This window comes from Eutrema salsugineum, unplaced genomic scaffold (assembly GCF_000478725.1).
Source record: "Eutrema salsugineum unplaced genomic scaffold, Eutsalg1_0 scaffold_9, whole genome shotgun sequence".
Taxonomy (NCBI): domain Eukaryota; kingdom Viridiplantae; phylum Streptophyta; class Magnoliopsida; order Brassicales; family Brassicaceae; genus Eutrema; species Eutrema salsugineum.
This window is the reverse complement of record NW_006256342.1, coordinates 11,955,845-11,971,650: the sequence shown is the minus strand read 5'-3', so window position 1 is coordinate 11,971,650 and position 15,806 is coordinate 11,955,845.

Here is a 15,806-nt window from a genome sequence, read left to right as displayed (position 1 = left end):
CAATTAAAGACAAACATTGGGGCTCAAGGGGAATTCGCAGGGGTTCATGGACTAAGCTATGTCAATTTTAAACAAATGATAAAGGTAATCAACCACGTATGTTCTAGAACTCAAGGCACAGAAGTATGAATAGCCTACTTTCGCAGCACTAAACAACTATCTCTTGCAACCCTGATCAGTAGGTTTCCACTCTGATCCTAGAAGGGAGAAGATGCAATAGCAGAACAAGACTCATCAACATTCACAACTCAACCACAGGTAGGTTTCCACTCCTATAGAATTATTGCTCGTTTCACCCTAGTTCAGACAATCAATGAAAACTTTCGCAACATATCATATCAGATCGGCTTCTAAGTGGCCAGCAAAGAATCATGCAGTAAGATTAAAGGCAAACGAAGAACATCTAGAAGATTATAAATCCTAAATCTATCGATTCATAAGCAGAGACACACAAAATGCCCTTTGAAAATCCCTTTAAACCCAACTGGGTAACTACTCAAACATATTGTAAACAATCATCACAGAGTATTGAAAGTTGCAGGAAATTAAAGAAAAGAAGGAAGAAAAACGAAGAACAGAGTCGACGGCGGAGGCGCGATGATATACTCCTGCAGCGGCTCCTTCTCTAGGGTTCCACACGAACTCGCTCTCTCCTTTGTCTATTAGTTTCGGTATCCTCTCTTTAGAATGACCTAAAGAGGGTATTTATAGCTTCTTGAGTGGTTCTGGACACTTAGGGCTTCAAAAATAACAAAAGGAATTAATCTGAGCTTTAATTAAGTCGTCTGGAAAGTGAACGACCAAGTTCCGCAGTCGCGGTGGCTCTACCCGCGGGAAAATAGGTGTTGTTCGCGGTCCCGGCTAATGCTCTCTTCCAGAACTGCATTTTCTGTCATTCTTGCATCGGAAGTATCTGAAGATCTAACCGTTGGATTGTCTCCACACCGAGATAAATTAGAAAGCTGGTTGGATCCTCTATGTTGTCTCAAATTTTGGGGGTGATCAGACGGTGAGAAGGTCTTCATCGCTTATCATACTTCTGACGGTCTGCATTTATCCAAAATTGCTCATTTATTCCAAGTTGCATATCTTTTGCCCAAGTTTCCTGTAATGTCTTCTGAAACTCTAAAAAATTAAAAACACTCTAAAAACCATTGAAAACAGAGTTAAAACACCTGCATAAGACATAATTATGATCCATAAATGTGGTCAAAATACGGTGTTATCATTAGGTTAGAGTCATGATTTAATCTCTGAACCTAGGATTGATCAGAGCCATGAGAGTGATGTATCAGATTGCCATACATAGCTTTAAAAGAACATAGTCGCTATAGGAGACAAAAGCTACCTACAGAAAAGATGTGAGCAAAAACGAATTCAGTATAGTTAATGCATGATCTTACTCGTGGTAAGAGACGAAAGCTACTTGTCGACTTGAAGTGATTAGTTAGTTAACGTGACAATAGTTGGTTAGCCATATTATTGCCTATTTTAGTGCCATGCAGATACTAGGAATAGATAAAGACATTCTACTTGAAGACTAATTGGAAGAAACTTAGCTAGATATCGATTAGGGCAACCAGGAGGACTATAGTTTAATCAAGCATCCCTTAGATCATCCTTTGCAATTCATCCATTTTGTATTTTGGTCCTATATCAATTAGGTTTAAGATTTTTCTTTGTTTTATTTTATGTTTTTTTTTCCAGTAAAAACCAAAACTTATAAAAACCTCTCTGGGTTTACTTATCCATGTTTGAAGTTTTAGAAAATTAGACAGCCTCCTTATGGATCGACACCTGATGGGCTTGCGGGCCTATGGTTTGTGTTTAACAAGCACGTTGGTCCTCCAACAGTTTTAAATTTATATAAATCTAGTGTATGCAAGTGCACAGATGTACATTGTAAGACTTAGAGTGTCGATCCACAGGGAGGATGTCTAATCTGCGAGAAACAAGAAACTAGGAAAGTAAGCAAAGTCATAAACCAATGGGGTTTTGGGGTTTTTGGGTTAAGAATCCTAAACTAAACCTAATCTAATATTCACAAGAAATAAGATGCAATGCAGAATGAATTGTTAAAATAATATTTCAAGCATATCGACTCAAACTATAGAATCTTAAACTCATAGGTGGCGATTTAGACTTCTCCGGTTTACTCTAATCGATGTATGATGGCATTTTCAATTAGCTTCCAAGCGATTTATCTTCATCTGTTTCTGGGATCTGCATGAAAATCTTCTCTATAGGTAACTCTCGACTCCAGTAGCGACTATGTTCTTCTGAAGCTAGGTATGGATGATCTGATACAGCACTATCGTGGCTCAAATCGATCCTAGGCTCAGAGAATAGGTCATGAATATACTCTCATGCAATATGAACAACTTAGAAGAGATGAGATCCACAATATGGTTTAAAACTATAGAGATCCTAATCGATATGTAAACCTATCGAAATCTTCAAACAACTTGACTCTCTAGGACTAATCTACATGATGCAATGAATGATAAAAAAAAACATAGAAGAATACAAAAGAATGAAACAAAAAAGTTAATAAGAAAAAAAGGAGAAAGAACTATGTATCTGGGAAAAATCCCCATCTCCATCGCCTAACCCTAGAAAAACAAAGTTTGGTGGCTCAAAATCTCATTACAGGAGCACACACCCGTTTAGGACTGCTAAGAAATGTATTTATAGGTCCTAAGGTCTTCCAAGTCTCATTTAGGGCTTCTATAATGCGGAATGGTGAAGTGATCTTTGATGTTGGGCCTTGTGGCTGGTCCTAAGGTCCACCGGGGGTGAAAGTCTTCCAGGGCAGGTAAAACATGGTTTTCCCGCAGATAAGAGTCTTCCGCGACCGGTAAACTAGGTCAACTTGTTCTCCATGTATCTTTTGATTAAACCGTTGGATCGTTATGATGTAAAGTGATATGGAAAGCTGGTTGTCTCCTCTTGATTTTCTCCAAAAATGAGCTGGATCGGACGGTGAGAAATTCTTCATTTGAGGCCGAAATTCTGACGGTCTGACTCTTGAGCTGAAAAAGTGGATTTCTTCCATTTTGCTATCATTTTCCCTAAGTTTCCGGAAAAGAACATTGGAACTAAAAATACATGGAAATCATAATAAAAGTTCCTAAAACTGATTAAAAACTTTGAAAAAGCATTTGAAATCAATAGTATAATTGGGTCAAAATCAGGTGTTATCAACACCCTAAGTACTACATTGCACAATTGTGCACTTGCAAGATACTAGGGTTTTATAAATTTAAAACTTAATCTCCGATCCCCTAACCCTAGCAGCATCTCCTACGACGGTGACGTCCATAAGTTCCAGTTCAGGCAACCAAGATACAACACTCTCGTGGGTCTGATTTAACCTAGGATCGGATTCTGGGTGATCAGTCCAAAATTACCGCATTGAGATTTGAATGAATGGGAGAATCATTTTAAAAATCGAAATCCTTTTTCCTAAAAACCTAGATGTTATTCAAACATGGAGTTCCTTTGGATTACCCTTTCACCCAACTAGGTGACTACTCAGACATGGCTGAGATAGACATCATCATCGGTTTAGAACTAGAAAAAAAGAAAAGTAAAGAAACAAAAGTTGCAGAAAAACTTCTCTTATTGAAGACAGAATGGCGATGAAAAGCTTCTACAGATGCATAAAAATAAAACCTAAAACTACAAATGAGTTCTCTCTCAAAGAGAAGAAATAGGCTCTCTTACAAAAGACCTAAAAATGAGTATTTATAGTATTTCTCCAAATCTTGGGCGTCTAGGGCTTGTAAATTGGGTGCAGGAAGTGTCTTAGGCCTTAGTTGGGCTCCTGAGGTTCGGACATAGGTCCACCGGGGGTGAAACCTCTGCAGTGGGGAGAAGGCTGGCCGCGGGTGAAAGCACTTCTGCTTGACTGGACTTGTGTTGATTGGCCTTCAGTGCATTGATGATATCTGGATATCTAACCGTTGGATGGCTTTGACTCCAAGTGTTTTGGAAAGGTGGTTTTCTCCTTTATAATGTCTCCAAATTTGGGGATTATCGGACGGTGAGAAGGTCTTCATTGGTTGCCATACTTCTGACGGTCTAAATTTATCCAAATCTGAACCTGATTTTGTTTATCCTAGTTTAAGTCTGGGGAGTACATTTCTGCAAAAACTTCAAACTGGATACAACACTCTCGTGGCTTGGATTTAACCTTGGATCGGACACTGGTTCGCGAGTCCAGCGTACCGCTTTGACTATGGGATGAATGAGAGAATCATCTAAAATTGAAATCCTTTAACCTAAAAACCTAGATGTCATCGGTCATAGGGTCCCTTTCGATGGCCCTTTTTACCCAATAAGGTAACTACTCAGATGTGGCTGAGCTTGACAACATCATCATTGGTTTTGAAATATAAAAACAATAAAGTAAAGGAGATTGCGTAAACTGAATAGATAGATGAAATGAAACAGCAAAGGTTCAAGAGAAGAATCTCTATCTCTCTAATCTATACATAAGAAACAAAAGTTGGGTGCCTCCCTGACAGGGGAAAGGAGCACACACGAAATTAGGTCTTCTAAAATACATATTTATAGGTCTCCAAGTGTTTCTGGTCGTTCTTAGGGCGTCTTAGGTTTGAAAATGAGTTAGGCTTGAAAATGGGCCAGTGGGCCGAAAATGGGTTTCTCGCAGAATTGGGCTCTCCAAGGCTGGTAAATGTGGGTTCACCGTGGGTGGAGGTTCTATGGTGTGGCCAGGACAGTGTAAAACGCGGTCATGAGCTCCTAGACTGCAGTGGTTGGTCTATGATGTCCAAGCTTCATTCCTTCTCTTGCTTCTTTTGCGAGACTTCAGAACATGTTTTTAGTAAATTAGAAATAAATTATGATCCAACCGTTGGATTGCATCCAATCCAATTGCATTAGAAAGCTGGTTGTCTCCTCTATCTTATGTCTAAACTTCTGACGGTTCGAAATTGGCCAAAAATGGATTTTTCTCTAATTTGCATTGTTTTTGCCTAAGTAACCTGAAAAGTCTTTTAAAACTCCAAAACATGGAAAACACTTATAAAACCTTTTAAAACAGATTGAAAATACCTGCATAAGATAGTGAAAGTGATTCATAAATATGGTCAAAATCAGGTGTTATCATTACTTCTGTGAGGGGTGCGGCTAAAGTGCTAAAGTCTTGCACGAATCTCCTATAGATACCTTCTAAGCCATGAAAGCTTCGCACATCACTAACGGTTTTGGGACTTGGCCAGTCTCCAACAGCTTTGATTTTCTCTTTATCCACAGTAATTCCATCTGCACTCACAACAAAACCTAGGAACATGATGTGTGTCTGCGTGAGGATTGTCAAGTTTTACCCTAAATGAAATCAATAGCCGCAAGTGCACAGCTGATCGATTGTAGTACTTAGGGATCAAATCCACAGGGAAGGAGGATCTTTCCTGCAAAAGCCTTCGAAATAAATATAAAGTAAGGAAGTCTAGAACCAGGCGAGTTTTGTGAGGGTTTTGGTGGTGTGTTTAAAACGTAAAAACGAATCTTAAAGAGAAAATACGGTAATTAAAATGACCTAATAACTAAACTTAACGAAAACGAGTAAAAACGGAAAAACGGCTAAACCTAATTGCTTAAATGAAAATCGATTGAAAGAGTAAAGATACTAGACTAAAGCTTGAATAAAAATCGGTGTAAATCTACAGGAAAAAAACGCTGGGGTTCAGGGAAGTTTTCTCAGCTGTATGAACAATTCAAAACATTGCTAGAGACTAAATTTGATAAGATCTTAGCTTAAACTTTTCGAATGGAGTCACGGACGTATGAATACGCCACTGTCGTGATCATAGACAAATATCTTTCTCAACCCTAACCAGTAGGTTTCCACTCTGGCCCTAGAAGAGAAAAGATGCATAATGTTTAAGACTCGTCAGCATTCACAAATCGCCCATAGGTTGGTTTCCACTCCTATGTTTGTTTTGCTCTCCCAAACTAGATCTGACACCGGATGAACACTTTCGTGTCACCAGGCATCTGGATCAGATTGTAGTTCATGACGCTACTCTCATGCAGTAAAAACGAATTCAGAAGAAAAAGTTCTAAGATTCGGCTCAATAGCTCATGGAATCCTCATCGAACATATGTATCCTCATCAAAAATCCCTTAGTCCCAACAATAAAACTACTCAGACATGATGAACGAAATCAAAAACATAGTATTGAAAAGTAGAACAAAAACCGAAATTGAAAAAGAGAGAACAAGGGTTCAAGAGATAGATCTCTCTCTCCCTAAAACCTAAAAAACAAAGCTTAAAGTAAAATTTCTGTAAATTATTTTTCTCTCTTCTTCTCTTCTTAAAAACGACCTAAATGATAAGTATTTATAGTCTCCAATACTCTGGTGTCTAGGGTTCCGGAATTGAGGCTGGGAAAATGATACGGGCTTCAGAAATGGGCCTTCCAATTCGGAGTTAGCTAGCCGCGGTCGGGAAGTGCGTGACCGCAGGGAATGGATGGCTGGCCGCGGTCGGGATGCTTGTGACCGCGGGGAATGGCCTGTTGGCCGCAGGTGGAAACGCTTGCCGGTTGATTTACGGGACATCTTGCTCTTCGCGTATCTTTTGATTGAACCGTTGGATTGCCAAGCTGTAAAGTTTGCTGGAAAGCTGATACTTCCATCTTTGAGATTTCCAAATTTGAGCTGGATCAGACAGTGAGAAGGCCTTCAATCGGGGTTGAACTTCTGACGGTTTGACTCTGAGCTGAAAATCTGGTCTTCTATCAATTTTGTTAAGCTTTTCCCTATGTTTCCTGAAAAGAGTCTTGGAACTACAAATACTAGAAAAACGTAATAAAAGTACTTGAAAGCAATTAAAAACATAGAAAAGGTATTTCAAAACGATCCATAAAAGTAGTCAAAATACGGTGTTATCAGAACACAAGGTTATCTATACAAAAAGAGCATTTCTGAAAGTTTGCATAAAGTTTTTCCTTTCTAAGCACAGTTAAGACAGAGTTCAACTGATCTATATACTCCTCTAGGTTATAAACCAAGATGTCATCAAAATAAATGACTACAACTATGCCTATAAAGGCCCTAATAACATGATTCATTAGTCGCATGAATGTGTTAGGTGCATTAGTTAATCCAAATGGCATGATAAGCCACTCATATAAACCATGTTTAGTCTTAAATGCAGTTTTCCATTCATCACCCTCCTTCATCTGAATCTGATGAGATCCACTTTTAAGATCAATTTTAGAAAATATGCCAGAGCCATATAATTCATCAAGAATCTCATCTATCTAGGGATAGGGTGTCGATACTTCACCGTGATGTTATTGATTGCTCTACAATCAACACACATGTGGCAGCTTCCATCCTTTTTTGGCACAAGCAATACTGGCACAGCACAAGGGCTCATACTTTCTCGAATGTATCCTTTCTCCATGAGCTCATTGACTTGTCGTTGCAACTCCATTGTCTCCACCGGATTAGTTCCTGGCACCAAAACGAGTTAGGGCGATTAGGATGTGAAGCTCCTGGCACCAATTCAATCTGATGTTCAATGCCTCTGATAGGTGGGAGCTCTTTCAGATTTTCTTTTAGGAACACATCCCCATACTCCTGCAATAGAGTTTTTATTTCACTCGGCAGCGCCGGTGCAAGATCAGTGAAGTTTGCAAGAGCTTCTTTAAACACAAACAAAAGTATAGGCTCTTTAGATAGATAAACTTTCTTGATCTCACCAGCCTTTAGGAAGAAATTGGAATGGTTTGGGAGGTGTCTTTTCCTTTTGCTTTAGATGTAGCTGATTTTGATAAACCTCTTGAGGGGTTAAAAGCACCAAGGTGTTTTTCCTGCCTTTAAAAACAAAAAAATGTTTGTTAGTAAGACCATCATGAATTACTCTTTGATCTGATTTCCATTGTCGCCTTAACAGTATGTGGCCTGCTTCCATTGGTAAGACGTCGCAAAGTATCTCATCTTCATATTTTCCGATGGTTATTAGAACCATAACTTGATTGTTCACCTTCAGTTCGCCAGAATCATTAAGCCATTGGAGCTTATAAGGCTTAGGATGTTTCATGACCGTTAGTCCAAGCTTCTTAACCATGACTTCACTTGCTACATTAGTGCAGCTTCTTCCATCAATGACCATACTACAGACCTTCCCTTACACTAGACACCGAGTGTGAAATAGATTTTCTCTTTGCTCTTGCTCCTTGGTTTTAGTCTGAACACTCAGGGTTCGTCGGGTCACTAGTAGTTTTCCATGACTCAAGTATTCCTCATATTCGCCTATCTCTTCATACTCGACTCCTTCCTCCTCAGACTTGATATCTCCACTTTTTAAGAGAACCATTGTAACACCCCTGATTCGATCTATGAATAGAAAGAACCCAGAGTGCCACAGAATGATAACGGAGACAATCCGGTAAAAACGTCCCATACCATCTTGGCTAGACCGTATCCGATACCATGCCTCTCGACCAAGGCCTAAGGCTTTGCAACCCATACCTTAGTCTTGAGTTGTTTCGATCCGGACAAGGTCTAATATCAGGAAAAGCGAGGAGTTTCACCAAATCACTTTTATTAATACTAAGTAAGGTACACTTACAAACGGGTACCGAAAACCATATAGTTGAGCTCGAGTCAAAATAATTTACATAATACAATCTATTATGCTTACACTAACAACATCAAACTACTCCGGCGGCCTAACGTCCCACGTTCCCTCTAAGGCTTTCCCAACTACTGGTCTCCTGCAAAACAAATTTTGTATAATGAGCATTTCTACTAAATGCCCAATGAGTCCGAGACTCTCTATGGTTAGTCATATTCCGACCCAACCCCAAAATATCCGAAGTATAAACATGTGTCCAAGCAAACAAACTCACGGCCAACACACAATGCAACCCCAAGGATCTGTATTTCAAACATCAAGCAACCGATCCTAACTCTTACTATACACACGCCGAAGCAATCTACTTTACTAGCATATTCTCTATATGCTAAACTTCTCTACCCTGTTCGCTCACACGTTCCTAAGGGATCCGTAGACGCCATACCTTTCTGGCATGCGCCCCGGACACATCTTTGCCCGGCAAATCCCCGTCATCCAATCGTCACACAGACGTAAACCGGATTTGCCTCCCACTTTGCGGTCCTCTCTCGACCAGTCGGGCCGCATCGTCATGCAGCACTCGGCCATGGGCACGACCCATGTTCGTACAGAGCATCTTAGGCAGTGTCGACTCAATTTAGCAACAGATCCTTCCCGGATCTCTCGCATGGCCTAGAACATGCATCACTTAACACACACACTAGACCGTAGTACCCAAAAGTCACTCCCGGCCTCTATCTCAGAACAATGAATATGACATGTAAATGGAACCCCCATTTACATCCATCAATCATTTCGTCCCATATCAATTTCAACCGGTTTCTCACTTAAACCGTGAAAATTGATACCCTAGTTCTCTCCAGACAGCAATAAAATAGCGCTACGTGCCTATTTTACCTGGTCCTAGAATGCAACACACAAATTGATCATGGTGCCCAAAGGCCACACACGATCCCACATAATATTTAACCTGGTCCGTAGTGTCCGATGATTACTTCTGGTACCACAAATAAAGCACTCAACAATTTTCCTTCTCGCTTAGACCTACCGTCATATGCTAGAAATTCATCTAGTTAATGCTATTCCTCATGCAATAACATTTTATAAAAACATCAGAAGTGGTGGTTTGCAAACCGGCAACACCACTATCTCCTTTATTCCAGAAGGAGGACCACACGTAAGGCACCAGCCACTACGGGATCACTCACAACCTCACCCAACGGGTAAAACACATTTTCTCAAATGATGTTATTAAATCAACATGCATAGTTACCCTTAACTAATGCATAAGACTTAATCGAGCATCAGTCATCAAGATTTAATATGTACTAAACCTTACTACGCATTTAATATTACTAAGTTCGTACTTAGTAATATTTCTAACATTTAGACGATAACCCCTATCGCCTTACTACCCTATTTAATCTGTGAGAATGAACGTTCCTTGTTCATCCTCGATCAAACCAGCACACCTGGTTATACTACCGAATAACACCACACTAAAACTATCGGAACTCACCTGGCACCAGCTAGACAAGCGCATAGTCCTACTCCGAGACTCCTCCTAGACCATCCGCTTAGCTTCATCACGTCCTAAATCCTCACCGATAAACCTTACCGGAAATACCTCACACCGCTCTCTACTTTCTCTCACTTTTTAGCGTGTCTCTAAGTTTTGAAAGAATGAGAAACTAACTAAAGGTGGGTGGGGGGGGTATTTATAGTTTTCCTAAGGTGTGGGGGTAGGTGCTACCTAACCACCTCTCCTTTCTGGTTAAAATGTGTGGCGCCTGGGTTACTGATGTGTACCTTATCATGTGTCAACACTCCAGCCTCAGTTTTCTCTTTGCATGATGTGGATTGTTCTCTCCCATTAATCTTACCCAACTCTCGACGGAAACCCTTCCTCTCGTTCAGAATGTACTTCTCAGCTTTTGCTCATGTTTACTCGGCCAAAACATGATCAGCGACTATATCGCTTCTCGGCCAATATCCATACACGTGCATTTTCTCCTCGGCTAAATTTTATTCCGCTTAGCTGCCTTTCTCGGCTAAGACTACTCCTTCGGGCTATTTCAAAATCTGCTCGAGCCTTTTTTGATTCTGTCTTGACCAAAGTCTCTATTTTGGTCTCCTCTTTCTGATCGCACATTCCCATGGTTGATTTTCAAATTTCTATTTTGGTCGCCGGCCTCTGCTCCTCTCACTACCGGGTTATTACATTTTCCCCCTCTTATTAGAATCGTCCCGAATTCTAACTCTTAGAGATAGCTTCTCCAGCTACCTTCTGATTCCTAATCTTGAATGTGTCGCGTAATACCTTCTTGCACTATGACTCCATTCTTGATCTTTAACATTGGCTCTTTAAGTATTCCTTACTTAAATAGGCTCTTGGTCCAGCTCTTGGCGAAGTTAACTTCCTTGACTTTGATCTGGCATAATGCATCCTCTCGTCTTTCCTTGTCATCACACCTTACTTTTAGATGCATCTTGATTCCCTCCTCCGGGTGTATCCTATTTGTCTTTCCGGCCTAGGCAAAGTCAACCTTGGTCTTGTGACCGAAGAACCCTTTGGTTCGTCACTTTTCCAATAATGAACTCCTTTCCTTCCTCTTGCACTTTAAGCTCAAGCTCTAACAAATGCCTTGCTTTTGGCCGCTCATGTCCACCCAACTTGCTCCGGAAGCTCTCCGCCTATATCTTTATATGGACTCCATTTCATTACTTTAGACGCGGTCCATGATAACCTTCTGCCATTATTCTATTCTTCAATTTCTTACTTCCTTAGCGAGAACATGAATCATCATTCCCCGAATGTGATTCCTTGAACTTCATTCCACGTCCTTATTCTCTTTATAAGCCCTTTAGGCTTTGACTCACTCTTTGTCTTTGCTGGCGGTTGATCTTCCCGATCTCCAGTCTTTCTCAGCTCCGTCTCCATCGATTCTTTTTTAATCCACGTTCAACCCTACTAGATCTTATGATGTTCACCATTTCCTTCTGGTGTTCACATATCCGTCGTCATGATCAACTACTGTTCTCCACTTTAGTTGATCCTTTGATAACATGCCGGTCACCACATCCTTCTGGTCATTTCATGACTCTCTTCTCAAACTACCGCTCTTCGTACTTCTTGTTGATCTCTCTGATCTACCACTGTTCAAATCTGGCGGATTCTCCCCAATCTGCCACTGTTCTCATCTCTGCTCGACATCCGCTGTCTTCTGGCCAAATTCTCTATATGGCGTTCCACCACATCCTTTTGATGTGTACACATCACACCCACTTACCGGCTACGAACGGTTTCTTGGGTTTGGTTAAGGTATCTGGTTTTAGGACAACCTTCCTAAAACACTCCACCTTTCACAATCCTAAGGTTTATGGGAATTCTTTCCGAGAAACCTATGGATTCCTACACTTTCACAATCCTAAGGCTTATGGAACTCTATCCAAATCCTAAGGATTCCCACTCATTCACACACCCTACGACACTTCCGACATGCTAAGGAAATGATAATTCCGCATATCATTTTCCCTTCTAAGCATTTGACTAAGCTTATCTTACGCATAAGATTCACAATTTATTTCTAGTTAATATTATACTTTTAATATTAATCCACGTTTATCTACTAGATAGGCACGGAATAAGTTCGCGCGACTTTCCGTCCTACCAAGTGTGGTCTTAGCTTTCCCAGCTTCACACACGACTTAACAGTTGTGCACGGTCTTAGTCCTGCTGACTTCACGTACGTCTTTCTCACACACAAATGCGTATGATCTTAGTCCTACCGACTTCACAAATGACTTTCACACAAACAGCTACATGTCCACATATGTAACCAAATTTCAATCACTTCCGGTCTAATATTATACTCCTTATAATATTAAACCCCCTTAATACTGGTTTAGATATTATAACCCTATTATAAGACCTAACTACCAAGTTCACCGTATCAATCATGCAACAACTCAATCACACAAGAGAGAGTTAGCACCCATACGTACCTGGCATGGGATCTCACAAAGATCATGAAAACAAAGGCAATTCCTAAAACTCTAAGGTTCACCTTACTTCCATCTTGTCTCTCGATCCATCACATTTGACTCTGTATACTGATCAACTTAATGACCAACGTTCGTTCAATTTTCATGGATAGTAGGCTCCCCGGCTTACCTCCTTTCGACCTGCAATACTCCGCTACATCGAACAAAAGGTAAATCCTAACTCCACCTACCCAACTATGCGTAGGACGTATCGGTTTCCTAAGTTCTGAGTGCGACTCCATTTTGACTCGATAAAACATTTGAAAACTCGTTCCCATGAGCATGATCATGAACCATGCTCTGATACCAACATTTGTAACACCACCAATTCGATATATGAATAGAAGGAACCCAGAGTGCCACAGAATGATAACGGAGACAATCCGGCCAAAACGTCCCATACCATCTTGGCTAGACTGTATCCGATACCATGCCTCTCGACCAAGGCCTAAGGCTTTGCAACCCGTACCTTAGTCTTGAGTTGTTTCGACCCGGACAAGGTCTAATATCAGGAAAAGTGAGGAGTTTCACCAAATCACTTTTATTAATACTAAGTAAGGTACACTTACAAACGGTTACCGAAAACCATATAGAGATCGAGTCAAAATAATTTACATAATACAATTTATTATGCTTACACTCACAACATCAAACTACTCCGGCGGCCTAACATCCCACATTTCCTCTAAGGCTTTTCCAACTACTGGTCTCCTGTAAAACAAATTTTGTATAATGAGCATTTCTACTAAATGCCCAGTGAGTCTGAGACTCTCTATGGTTAGTCATATCTCGACCCAACCCCAATATAGCCGAAGCACAAACATGCGTTTAAGTAAACAAACTCACGGCCAACACACAATGCAACCCCAAGGATCTGTATTTCAAACATCAAGCAATCGATCCTAACTCTTACTATACACACGCGGAAGCAATCTACTTTACTAACATATTCTCTATATTCTAAACATCTCTACCGTATTCGCTCACACGTTCCTAAGGGATCCCTAGACGCCATACCCTTCTGGCATGCGCCCCCAAACACATCCTTGCCCGGCAAATCCCCGTCGTCCAATCGTCACACAGACGTAGACCGGATTAGCCTCCGACTTCGCGATCCTCTCTCGATCAGTCAGGCTGCATCGCCATGCAGCACTCGGCCATGGGCGCGACCCATGTTCGCATCGAGCATCTTAGGCAGTGTCGACACAATCTAGCCACAGATCATTCCCGGATCTCTCGCATGGCCTAGAACATGCATCACATAACACACACACTAGATCGTAGTACCCAAAAGTCACTCCGGCCTCTCTCTCACGACAATGAATATGATATGTAAATGGAAACCCCATTTACATCCATCAATCATTTCGTCCAATATCAATTTCAACCGGTTTCTCACTTAAACCGTGAAAATTGATACCCTAGTCCTCTCCAGACAGCAATAAAATAGCGCTACGTGCCTATTTTACCCGGTCCTAGAATGCAACACACAAATTGATAATGGTGTCCAAAGGCCACACACGATCCCACATAATATTTAACCTGGTCCGTAGTGTCCGAAGATCACTTCTAGTACCACAAATAAAGCACTCAACAATTTTCCTTCTCGCATAGACCTACCGTCATATGCTAGAAATTCATTTACTTAATGTGATTCCTCATGCAATAAGATTTCATAAAAACATGAGAAGTGGTGGTTTGCAAATCGACAACACCACTATCTCCTTTATTCCAGAAGGAGGACCACAAGTAAGGCACCAGCCACTACGGGATCGCTCACAACCTCACCCAACGGGTAAAACACATTTTCTCATATAATGTTATTAAATCAACATGCATAGTTATCCATAACTAATGAATAAGATTTAATCTAGCATCAGTCATCAAGATTTAATAGGTACTAAACCTTACTACGCATTTAATATTACTAAGTCTCGTACATAGTAATATTTCTAACATTTAGATGATAACCCCTATCGCCTTACTACCCTATTTAATCTGTGAGAATGAACGTTCCTTGTTCATCATCGATCAAACCAGCACAACCGATTATACTACCGAATAACACCACACTTAAACTATCGGAACTCACCTGGCACCAGCTAGACAAGTGCATAGTCGTACTCCGAGACTCCTCCTAGACCATCCACTTAGCTCCATCACGTCCTAAATCCTCACCGATAAACCTTACCGGAAATACCTCGCACCTCTCTCTACTTTCTCTCACTTTTTAGCGTGTCTCTAAGTTTTGAAAGAATGAGAAACTAACTACAGGTGGGTGGGGGGGGGGTATTTATAGTTTTTCTAAGGTGTGGGGGTAGGTGCTACCTAACAACCTCTCCTTTCTGGTTAAAATGTGTGGCGCCTAGGTTAATGATGTGTACCTTATCATGTGTCAACACTCCAGCCTCAGTTTTCTCTTTGCCTGATGTGGACTGTCCTCTGCCATTAATCTTACCTAACTCTCGACAGAAACCCTTCCTCTCGTTCAGAACGTACTTCTCAGCTTTTGCTCATGTTTTCTCGGCCAAAACATGATCTGCGACCATATCGCTTCTCGGCCAATATCCATACACGCTTATTTTCTCCTCGGCTAAATATTTTTCCGCTTAGCTGCCTTTCTCGGATAAAACTACTCCTTCGGGCTATTTCAAAATCTGATCGAGCCTTTTTGATTCTGTCTTGAGCAAAGTCTCTATTTTGGTCTCCTCTTTCTGATCGCACCTTCCCTTGGTTGATTTTCAAATTTCTATTTTTCTCGGGTCGCCGGCCTGTGCTCCTCTCACTACCGGGTTATTACAACCATGAACTTATTTTTAGAGCACTCATTGGCATAATGTCCTCTGCCTTGACATTTAAAACATCGCACATCACGAGCTCTGGATGTAGTAGCTTCTGTTTTCCCTTTGTAATCTGGTATAGTTGTGAACGGCTTTGATTCGGCTTTGGTGGCTACGACCGGTCTAATCTGTTTTTGAAATGAGATTGGCTTTTCCTCCTTTTGGTAATTCTTGCTTGTAGAAGTACCAACTGCATAACTGGTTCTATTAGAATTCCTTCTCTTGAGTTGTTGTTCCACAAAATGGCTTTGTGTAACATTTCTTCTAATGATGCATCTCCAATCGGTCTTGTATCTCTCAGTTTATAC